The sequence below is a fragment of the Hordeum vulgare genome, chromosome 7H, assembly GCF_904849725.1.
Source record: "Hordeum vulgare subsp. vulgare chromosome 7H, MorexV3_pseudomolecules_assembly, whole genome shotgun sequence".
Taxonomy (NCBI): domain Eukaryota; kingdom Viridiplantae; phylum Streptophyta; class Magnoliopsida; order Poales; family Poaceae; genus Hordeum; species Hordeum vulgare.
In genome coordinates, this window is record NC_058524.1 from 608,944,568 (window position 1) to 608,956,656 (window position 12,089).

Genomic DNA, 12,089 nt, shown 5'->3' on the forward strand with positions numbered 1-12,089 from the left:
CAAGACTGGGATTTGTCACTCCGTGTGACGGAGAGGTATCTCGGGGCCCACTCGGTAATACAACATCACACACAAGCCTTGCAAGCAATGTAACTTAGTGTAAGTTGCGGGATCTTGTATTACGGAACGAGTAAAGAGACTTGCCGGTAAACGAGGTTGAAATAGGTATGCGGATACTAACGATCGAATCTCGGGCAAGTAACATACCGAAGGACAAAGGGAATGACATACGGGATTATACGAATCCTTGGCACTGAGGTTCAAACGATAAGATCTTCGTAGAATATGTAGGATCCAATATGGGCATCCAGGTCCCGCTATTGGATATTGACCGAGGAGTCTCTCGGGTCATGTCTACATAGTTCTCGAACCCGCAGGGTCTGCACACTTAAGGTTCGACGTTGTTTTATGCATATTTGAGTTATATGGTTGGTTACCGAATGTTGTTTGGAGTCCCGGATGAGATCACGGACGTCACGAGGGTTTCCGGAATGGTCCGGAAACGAAGATTGATATATAGGATGACCTCATTTGATTACCGGAAGGTTTTCGGAGTTACCGGGAATGTACCGGGAATGACGAATGGGTTCCGGGGGTTCACCGGAGGGGGGCAACCCACTCCGGGGAAGCCCATAGGTATTTGGGGGGGTCACACCAGCCCTTAGTGGGCTGGTGGGACAGCCCACCAAATCCTATGCGCCAAGGAAGAGAAAATATCAAAGGAAAGAAAAAAAAAAGGGAGAGGTGGGAAGGGGGAAGGACTCCCTCCCACCAAACCAAGTAGGACTCGGTTTGGGGGGGGAGAGTCCTCCCCCCTGGCTCGGCCGACCCCTTGGGGTTCCCTTGGACCCCAAGGCAAGGTCTCCCTCCCTCCTCCTATATATATGGGGCTTTTAGGGCAGATTTGAGACGACTTTCTCACGGCTGCCCGACCACATACCTCCATAGTTTTTCCTCTAGATCGCGTTTCTGCGGAGCTCGGGCGGAGCCCTGCTGAGACGAGATCATCACCAACCTCCGGAGCGCCGTCACGCTGCCGGAGAACTCTTCTACCTCTCCGTCTCTCTTGCTGGATCAAGAAGGCCGAGATCATCGTCGAGCTGTACGTGTGCTGAACGCGGAGGTGCCGTCCGTTCGGTACTAGATCGTGGGACTGATCGCGGGATTGTTCGCGGGGCGGATCGAGGGACGTGAGGACGTTCCACTACATCAACCGCGATCTCTAATCGCTTCTGCTGTACGATGTACAAGGGTACGTAGATCACTCATCCCCTCTCGTAGATGGACATCACCATGATAGGTCTTCGTGCGCGTAGGAAAATTTTTGTTTCCCATGCGACGTTCTCTAACACTGTCGTTGGGGGCAATCATCACTGGAGGCCATATTCATCATCCCGACGGTGTCCATGACAAGGAGGGAGTAGTTCACCCTTGGGGCTGAGGGTATGTACCAGTAGCTATGTGTTTGATCTCTGTGACGCCCTCGGTTTAATCGTACGCTAATCATACACGCAAATGCGTACGATCAAACCCAAGGACTCACGGGGAGATATCACAACACAACTCTAGACACAAATAAAATAACATCAGCTTCATATTACAAGCCAGGGGCCTCGAGGGCTAGAATACGAAAGCTCGATAAACACACGAGTCAGCGGAAGCAACAAATATCTGAGTACAGACATAAAACATGGGGTGCCTTAGAGAAGGCTAGCACAAAAGATACAACGATCGAACGAGGCGAGGCCTCCTGCCTGGGAACCTCCTAACTACTCCTGATCATCAGCGGCCTCCACGTAGTAGTAGGCACCGTCGGGGTAGCAGTCGTCGGCGGCGGGGACCTCCATCTCCTGGGCTTCATCATCTGGTCGCAGCAAACGGATCAAGGGAACAAGGGGGGAGCAAAGCAGCGGTGAGTACTCATCCAAAGTACTCGCAAGTCTTACATCAGAACTATTCTAATTATGCACCAGTATCAAAGAAGGGGGGTTATATGTGGACTGACTGCAGCAATGCGAGAATAGAGAGAGAAGGCCTAGTCCTATCGAAGACTAGCATCTTCAGGGTCTTGCAGCAATAGACGAGAGTAGAACAGGGGTAACACATTAATAGTCATATTGTTGCAGCAATATTAAAGTGAGGTCACGCCTAAAGATCCTCCCTCGACTCCCTGCGAGGAAGCAATCCCGAGGCAAACTAATTCCAGTTAAGTAACAATTGTAGTTGTATAAGATCGGGGCACAACTCCAAGTCGTCCTATAACCGTGGACACGGCTATCCAATAGTTAATTTTCATCCCAGCAGGGGTGCACCACATGTCCCGTCACGCTCGATAACACTCTGGCCGGACATACTTTTCTGGGTCCTGCCCGGCCTCGGAATATCGACACGTCGCAGCCCCACCTAAGACTAATCAGAGAGGCTAGCCCGCCGGTCTAAATCCTAAGCACAAAGGGTTCATGGGCCCAGTTCCCCTTCACGCTCCTGCACGTGGCGTGGGCGGCCGACGTCAGTCCTAGCATCCCTTAATCACAAGCGCGATGCATCTCGGGACCACTCGGGCGCGCGCCGCTACACTGCTGGCATCTGAAAAGCTTCGGCTGATACCGCGACGCCGAGTACCCATAATTCTTCCCGCGTAGCCGGTTAGTGCGAAAAGGTCTCCGACCAACCCAGATCAAATACCCAAATCCATTAGCATTTTAATTAGGCCACAACACAGTCTCACGGGAATCCACCCGTCTTACAACTAATCACCGAAGATCCCAGTAACATGGTCGAGTAACTGTGTGGTTGTAACATCAGGGGAATCTGAGGAATCACCCTCGTTGGATTCCGAACGATGTACCCGTCAAGGTGGGCTTAGAGGAATCACCCTCGGGGGTCCCACACTCGCGGGGTTGCACGACAGAGGCGTCATCGGGAATGGTGAAAGAGGAATCACCCTCGATAACCACAACCGACTAGCTATACTACAGAGATATCATCAGGAGTACTTAGCGAGGTGTCACCCTCGGTACCCGATAGTATCTCTGTAGCGTCGTACAACGAAGGGGGGTGAATGTGCTGTGTCGGGTCTGGCTCGTCGATCAAAGATCGAGATTTGAAAACAAGCGGGGCAACTGAGCTACGGGGTCAGAGGGGATGACTGCTCCACCTATACTAAGCATATTAAAAGTACAGGACTGAAAGTAGCAGTTCATCAAAAACAGGCTATGCATCAGATATAGGAGCTAACTACAACAGTAGCAAAATACTAATGCAAGCAGTAGGAAGAAAGACATAGGCGATATAGGAATGATCAAGGGGGGGTTTGCTTGCCTTGCTGCTCTGCGGCAAAGGACTGATCGGCAGGGTCGTAGATGTACCCGGCAACAGCGTCAGTCTCGGGGTCTACCGGTAAGAAGAGGGGGAAGAAACAATAAATAATAGCACCGATGCAACACAAAACATGACATGGAAATATGCAGGCTAGACATGAGCTAACGCAGCAACATCCGTCATAGACGGGTCGGAAGAATATCTGACGATATTTTCCGGGTCTCGGGCTACTACCGGTTATACTGGAAACGATGGAAAAGTTCCATGTTTGCTATGCTAGGGACGCGTGACAGACGAACGGGGCGTGTATCCGGGTTCGTCTCGCTTTGCTGATCAACTTTCATGTTGAAAATATTTCGATCTGACTTACGGATTATTTTATATTAATTTTCAAAGTTTTATTAATTATTTAGGAATTAAAAACAGATTTAAATGATTTAATAAAATCCTATTATGACATCATCGCGATGTCAGGCTGACATCAACCTTTGACCGGTCAACTGACCAGCGGGTCCCGAACGTCATAGGCACAAGTTTTAATATCGATTAAATATTGATTTATCAGATTAATTTAGTGAGGGACCCGCGTGTCATACTCTAATTATGTTAATTAATTATTTTAACTAATATATCTATTTATTTATTTATTTAAGAAAAACATTATTTTTAATTATCGCGTGGGGCCTCCCTGTCATAGACAGCGGGTGCATTGGCCCCACCGGTAAGTGACCTAAGGCCAAATACACATTTTAAATCACAAATAAATAAACATACAAATGTCGTATCTCTCCACATGCCTATATACGCAAATACATACATAATACGGGTATCGAATACATACATACATACATACATGCATACGGCATCTAATACATCAATTGTTTTTATTTCTTTTCTCTCAAAAACTCTCAACACTCATCTCTCTCTCTCTGTTAACAGAGAGAACAACTCTCTTTAACTCCATAGAAGAACCGAAAGTTCAAATCCTCCTACCGGAGTCCACCGTCGACGGATCGAGGCCCCGTTTGCCGGAACGGAACCGGGACGTCGAGGAGAACGACAAGGTGGGAGGAGCCCGAGGAGGGGCTCACCGACGGTGACGTGACGGCCCGGTGAAGCCGGAGTTCGCACGAAGGTGACGGTGGAGACGGCGTGGAGGCGGTGACGGTGACGGTGACGATGGTGGTGACGTGCCGGCGAGGGGGAGACGGTCGGATCCGGTCGGATCCGGTGAGTTGGTGATGTCTCCCTGCCCGGTCCCTCCCAGACCGAGCGGAAGATGGCCGACGGGGGCCGGGGCTCGCCGCGGGGAGGAGGAGGCCGAGGGGCGGCCGGGGCTCGCCGTGGGAGGAGGTGGCCGAGGGGAAGGAGGCCGGGGGGGAGGCGAGGAGGCAGTGAGGGGCGGGGCCGTCGGGGGAGGAGAGGAGCCGTGGGGGGGCGGCTCGCCGGCGTGGTGGGGTGGCTCGGTGGAGAAGCTCGCCGGCGGGAGCAGGGGAGGGGCCGCCGGGGGGTGAGGGGGATGAGGGGCCGCCGGGGAGGGGGCGGTGGAGGGAGAAGGCCGGCGAGGGAGGATCTGGGAGGGGAGGCGAGGTGGAGAGGAGGGGGGCGACGGGGTGGGATCTGGCGTGGGATGGGGAGGGGGCGAGATGGGGGCGACGGGAGTTACGGGACCGAGAGGGGGGGATGGCACGTGGGGTGGGGCCCCTGTCGGTGGGGGGGGTGGTCACGGGAGAGTGGGGGGGGTGGCGGCGCACAGGGAGGGGGAGGGAGTAGCGAGGGGAGGAGGCGGCGGCTCCCAGGGGGATTAGGGTTGCGGGATGGAGGTGGGGGCCGGCTGGGCCTTGAGCCCAGTTGGGCCAGGGGGGGTGGGTTGCTTTCTTTTTTTTTTGATTTGTTTTTATTTTGTTTTACCTTTTCCCTTTTCTTTTTATTAATCCTTTCTTTCAGTTTTCTTTTCTTTCTTTTATCATTATTATTTCTTTAATACTTTCCCTTTTTTTTACATATATATTCTTTTAATATTTGCGATGAACTCATAACGTACTCTACTTTTGTTTTCAAATTTGAAATCCGGACAAACTCGAATCAACGCGGGTCTGAGATGGAAATCCGATGACGTGGCATTATTAACGGTTGATCACTGTAGCTTAATTACAATTACTACTGTAGCAAAAGTCGAGGATGTCACAATCTCTCTCTCTCTCTTTTGTGTTCTTGGGATATCACAATCGTGATGTATCATGAGCTTTATTAATATAGTTGGATCTTATGGTGTTCTTCCCTTGCTATCTTGATGTGATGAATTGAATCTTTCCCTTGAAACTTTGTTATGTAGGATTGAATGTTGATTTTGAGATCACTTGATGTATATCTTGCATGTGGATACCTGTGGTGACATTGGGGTGTTCTATTGATTCACTTGATATATGTTTTGATACTCAACTTGCAGATTCCCATGGTGATGATGGGGTAATCTATGCACATGGGTTGATACACGTTCTTGTCATACTTTCTCCGATAGTATTCTTGGGGTACTCTTTCAAGTTCTTTGTGTTGGATTCAATATGATGAATTTGAAATTGTTTGATGCATGTCGAATAATTAACCCACGAATAGTTGTGGTGACATTGGAGTATCTAGTTGATATTAGGGTTGATTGATATGTGTCATAGGTGTTATTCTAGTACGAACTCTAGGTATGTCTGTGACACACACTTATAGGAATAGCTCAATAGATTGATCGATAAGGATAACTTTGAGGTGCTTCACTTCTTACAACAATTTTTTCTTATGTTCTCCGCTACTTATGAACATTGGAGTGATTCTTTGTTGCATGTCAAGGGATGATCATATGATTCTACTATGTTAGCGTTGTTGAGAGATTGCGCTAGTGAAAGTATGAACCCTAGGCCCTTTTCTAAGCATTAATGTAGCATTTTTCTCATTGTTTAATAATTGTTACCTTCTTGTTTTTATTTATACGTATTATAAAAATATGTTTCTACTATCCATACTACACTTGTATCGCTATCTCTTTGCCAAACTAGTGCACCCATACAATTTGCCATTGTATTGGGTGTGTTGGGGACACAAGAGATTTCATGTATTTTATTATAGGGTTGTTTGAGAGTGACCATATACATCCTACACCTCCCACGGATTGATAAAACTTAGGTCATCCACTTGAGAGAAATTTTTTGTTGTCCTACAAAACTCTGCACTTGGAGGCCCAACGACGTCTACAAGAATAAAGTTGCGTAGTAGACATCACAAATCTCATCCAATCACATCACAGTCCAGCAAGCCTGCAAAGGAATTACTCAGTTCTGGTGGTGAGCATCATGATGGGGTTGATGGAGAAGGGTTGGTGATGACGACGACAAAGAATCCCCCTCTCTGGAGCCCCAAACAGGCTCCAGATCAGCCTTCCCGAGGAAGAACAGGAGGTGGCGGCGGCTCCATCTCGTAAAACGTGATGAAAACTTCTCTCCTATTTTTTCTGGAAATAAGAATTTATAGGACAGTAAATATAGTCTGTGGAGCCACGAGGTGGCCCCAAGCTAACACAGCACGCTCAGGGTGGTGGTCGCGCCCTGTTTGCCTGGCACCGATAGGCGATCCTCCTCCGGTGGGTCTTCGCTTCAATATTTTTTTATGTATTCCAGAAAAATTCTCCAAAAGCTTTCGTCCGACTCTATGAACTTTTATTTCCGCACAAAAATAACACCATGCTAGTTCTGTTGAAAACAATGTTAGTCTGGATTAGTTTCATTCAAATCACCCAAATTAGAGTGCAAAACAAGAGCAGAGGTATTTGGAGAAGTGGATACGTTGGATACGTATCAACTCCCCCAAACTTAACTCATTTCTTGTCTTCAAGCAATTCAGTTGACAAACTGAAAGTGATAAAGAAAACTTTTACAAACTCTTTTGTTCTCGCTGTTGTACATATACTTAGCTAGTGTTCATGTTTTCAGCAAAGATCATAAATATATGTATCAATGATAACACTTAAATATCATATTCACTCATGACAATAACATAACTAACTAGCGAGCAATAGTAAAATATCTCACATGTCAACAATTTGTCAAAGCAATCATGATATAATATGATGATATGGTATCTCGCAAGTCCTTTCTGAGACCGTAAAACATAAATACATAGCACCTCTGAGGTTCAAGTAATGACTAAACATTGTAATTCAGAGTAGAAATGATCCATTCATGCTCACATCCAACACTAACTACACCCAATGCATATGACAATATTGCTCTCAGGTCAGGTGCTTTGGTAAGAAGGTGATGACTCAAATAAAATTAAATAACATGAAATTAAATAACATAAAACTAAATAGAAAGGCCCTTCGTAGAGGGGAGCATTAACTTGCAGAGGTGCCGGATCTCATGGTTTAAATACTAGGATGAAATTGTAATTTTGGGTGGTGTGGTTTTCCTATCAACGTCATAACAGTGATTTCAATATCTTCCATGCTAAACACATTATTGGTGGTTCTTGAGCGGAAATATAAAGTTTACTCCCATCCACCATACATACACAAGCCATGGCTTACCGAATCCTTGGGTGCCCTCCAACATTTCAACTGTCCCGGAAGTTTTCTTTAATTATTTTTTATTATGAAGGACTGGGCATCCTTTTTACCAGCCTCTCTCATGCAATGACAAGCGAATAAATGTCCACCTTCAGAATAAACCACTTAGCATGGAAGATACTGACCGCCCCATCGCTCCATTAGCGGTACAAGCACACAAAACAAATGTTTATTTGAATGCTTAGAGGTGGCACGTGAAAATTTACTTCGAAGGGTTGGGTAATACCGCATATATGTACGTATGGTGGACTCATTTGACATAACTTGGATTTAGGAGTTTGGATACACAAGTAGTATTCCCGCTTAGTACAGGTGAATGCTAGCAATAGATTGAGAAGCGATCACCTAGAGAACGGAAACGGTCAAAATTATGCATTGATAATAATTAACATTGAACATTAGCATGAGTAGGATATGAGCACTATGAATTTAAATATCATGAAGGATGTATTGGATTTGAATCAACTACATATTTGCACATGGGCCAAGTTAAACCGCTAGAATTACTAAGAGGAGGATATCATACTCACATACTGCCACACCCTGTGTTTGTACCACCTTATCACTACTAATTTTGTTTTTAAAATTTGGAATCAATTAAAACTTTTTAAGTTAGTGCTATGATTGTCTTGATTACCATTGCTTGTGTGTTTCCTTGTGTTTAGCTCACCAAAAAGAAACTTTTTCTCTAAGGACTTCTGCCTTTGACCCCAAACCCCCTGTCCAATGAGCATGCCATGAGTATAGCACCAGAAACCATTTTTTATAAAAAATTAATCTAACAAAAACCCTTTTTCTTATTTTTAAGTTCCAAAACCCCTGGATTGGGATTTGTTCTGCAAGTCCCTAATTTAAAGGAAATGTTTGTCCTAACGCTAGAGGTGAGCGAGTAAATGGGGTGATGTGGGTATATTTGGCGCCACCTCGCCTCGGCAGATTTTCCTCTCCCGCCATCTCCGCCTGCTTCCCCTGCACCGCGCCCTACGCCGCTTCTTCATTTTCCGTCCGACTCAGCCTGGCTCACTGGAAACGGTCAATTCGGCCGTTCCGAACGAGCCAGACTCTGGGATGCTTTAAGTTTTGTGCAGATAGGAGCGAGGACGGCCTGCAGGCAACCAAATGGCCAATTTTCATCCCGTTAGGGCCTGGTTGGGCTGTATGCAGCTAACCAAACGTGATCCTAGTGTAGACACTTTTTGGCTTTGGGTGCCTTTCTTGGAGACCCCCCCCCCCCCAAAAAACACACACACACACACACACATATATTTTTGTTTCATTTTCACAAAAACATTCTAACACAGAAAGATAACAGCACGAAAAATTTGTTACAAACAGTGCGAGACGTAATAGTTTTGTATTCAACGGATCGATGGAGGAAAACAAACAAACAACCATGAGGTTAAGCCCAAGTGCATGTCCAGAGGTCTTTTTTTTTAGCAAAAAGAATGGAGGGCGATTTGTTTTTTTGAAAGGAAAACACCGATGGAAAAATGAATGACAGCTGATTGTGACGTACTGATCACTCGACGCTAGGGATAAAAATGATCAGAAAAAAGGTAATTCCGTCGCCGGGACTTGAACCCGGGTCTCTCGGGTGAGAGCCGAGTATCCTAACCACCTAGACTACGACGGAATTGTGATCCTGCCAACACTGGAATCTATCTGTTCGCGCGCACCAGAGAAAACAGCACGAACGATAAGGTTAGGCACGAGCTAAATGCAGATTTGTCTGATTCAGACATGGTTAGAAAAGATCTACAAACCGAGAACAAACTGCATTTGCTCTATTTGATGCATTACATGTTTGAATTACGCCATGCATGCAAACACATGGACACTTTTTTTTTTTTGGCAAGAACAAACTCATGGACAGTTTCAAATTTGGACCAAGCAGACCATGAGAATCCACAGCAACATATCATGTACTTATTTGTCTGGGACAAAATTCTAGCAATCTTCCTGCCTCCTCCCTACGTTGGGATTTTCTAGACTGGGTTCCCGCCGGCTTTGGTATGAAAATACATCGCGGGAAAATGGAAATGGATGCCCTTCATGAACAGTTCAGATAAACTGCATCCTTTTTCAGACCATGCACTTGAATGTTCTGCAATCTTATTCAGTAAGCATACTCTAAATGCACATGGTGATTAAACAGCCTTTAGCTTCTAACATTACAGTTGAAAGCTCTACTTCTTCCAACATATTCACACAAGAACTTTTTTTTTAAAGAAGGAGGTTAAACCCCCGGCCTCTGCATCAATCGATGCATGCAGCCATCTTATTAATTATTCCACGAAGGTCTAACAAGAATATATATCAATCCATCCAAAACCACCACTCACACCTACAAACTCGATAATGTGGAGTGCTCTCACTCCACGTATCTAAGACCGGTGTTGTTTCCAATCCATCCACATAACGTACCGGAAACAACAACCGGTGCAGTACACCTAAAACGCACACCTCACGCAGACATTTTACCAGCCGCCATCATCCTCGAACCACTGATCCATCTTCACGAAAGAGATCCGCATCATCCTTGCCAGGCCAATCATCTGTCGACGCCACCACGGCGCCCAACGGCGCCACCGCCCTGCGCTCATCCGTCCAGATGCGAAGACTCCGGGAGATCTGTCGTGCGTAGCACCTGTCAACCAGGCATGACTCAACGTAGCACCTGTCGGCCAGGCATGACTTGACAGCTCCACCGAAATTGCAAGACGAAGCCGCTCCACCTCCTGCCTCAGTCTGCCAGCGCTGCTCCACAAATGATGCTTCCAAGAGAGAAACGGCACCGCAGTACCGTCATCGTCCGATCTGGAAGACCAGATCCTAGGGTTTCCCTCGAAGCAGTGCCCACCACCAGCAATCAATCAGGACCCACACAGTGCCCACCACCACCTCAGCCCTCAAGGCGACGCCTTCAGGAAGGTCACGACGTCGAGGACGTCGCCGCCTCCCACCGGAGTTAGAGTTTTCACCCGAAAGGCAAGGAAGGGGAGCAGATGTATACCGATGTCTCCAAAAAGAATAACGGCACCCTTGAGCGTCGTCGTCGGCGCGGCCGGCCTGGGCCAACCAAGGGGTTTCCCCCAATCCGAATCTCCTCCACCGGCTTCACCCGCAGGAAGGGCCCCGGCAATCACGCCGGCACCGCCAAGAATCCGCAAGAGAGAGGCCCACGGATCAGGACCTGGGGGGCGCAGGTGGCGGTGCGGGCAACGGCCGACGAAGGGGAACAACACACCTTCACAACGACGCTTCCAAGAAAGATAGCGGCATCCGTGGGCGTTGCCGTCGCGGCTCCAATAAAGATCGGAGCAAGGATTTCTCCCGGAGCTGCGCTGGATAACCATCGCCACCGACCGCTAAGCATGGCCGCCCCGCACCATCACGACCCCCAGCCAAGGCCACTGCACCGCGCGCCCTTGACACTGCTCGTGCCCAGCCGACCAGCGCAGCCGCACCCGGCTGCCTCTCCCTACCACCAGGGCCTAGTGCCCCGCCAGATCCGGCCATGGAGCCCCGGATCCGCCCTCCGCCGCCGCCGATTGACGAGATCACACCGGATCCCGCAACCGCCGACGCGGGGCGCCGTCGTCGGAGCCCGAGGGCCGACGCGAGGGGCCCCGCCGCCGCCATCCTCGGGACGCGCGCGGCTTCGCCGGCGTTCCCTCCGGCAGCGGCGAAGCGGGAGGGGAGGCGGAGAGGGGGTCCAGTGATGACGCGGTGCGTGTCTCCAGATTGGTTTGAAGGCGCCCGCGTCGGATCGCGTCGGGGGCGGCGCCGTGGCGGGCGCTGAAGCTGGCCGCCTCAGCTATCGTGGGGAGCGGCAGGTGACAAGGGCAGGCCGCGTCATGTAGGTCTCGCGGTGGCCGGCGTCAAGTCGAGTGGGATTCACACAAGAACTTGGAATCGAAACGAGCAAAAGTAATTACCGTAAGGTCTAACAAATGAAAATTGAAAGGCATCTAGGTTTGCACCTCATCGGAAGAATCCTGAAACGAGCAAAACGTTTTCATCTGGGCTGAAGAATACATTTGATACTGTCACATTCTGTAACTTCGACAGTAGTTAAGACTTGAGAGTGAGCGCACACCTGCCAAGCTTAACAAAGCAGATTTTATTTTTTTTGACAAAAAACAGCCTTAGTGCT

At 48.3% G+C, this 12,089-nt stretch overlaps 1 non-coding gene across 1 annotated transcript; it reads right to left on the bottom strand.

The window, feature by feature from the left end:
* Positions 1 to 9,493: 9,493 nt before the first annotated feature.
* Positions 9,494 to 9,566, bottom strand: TRNAE-CUC. The gene has a single exon. It is a non-coding gene; the product is annotated as a tRNA-Glu (tRNA).
* Between the last annotated feature and the right edge of the window lie 2,523 nt (positions 9,567 to 12,089).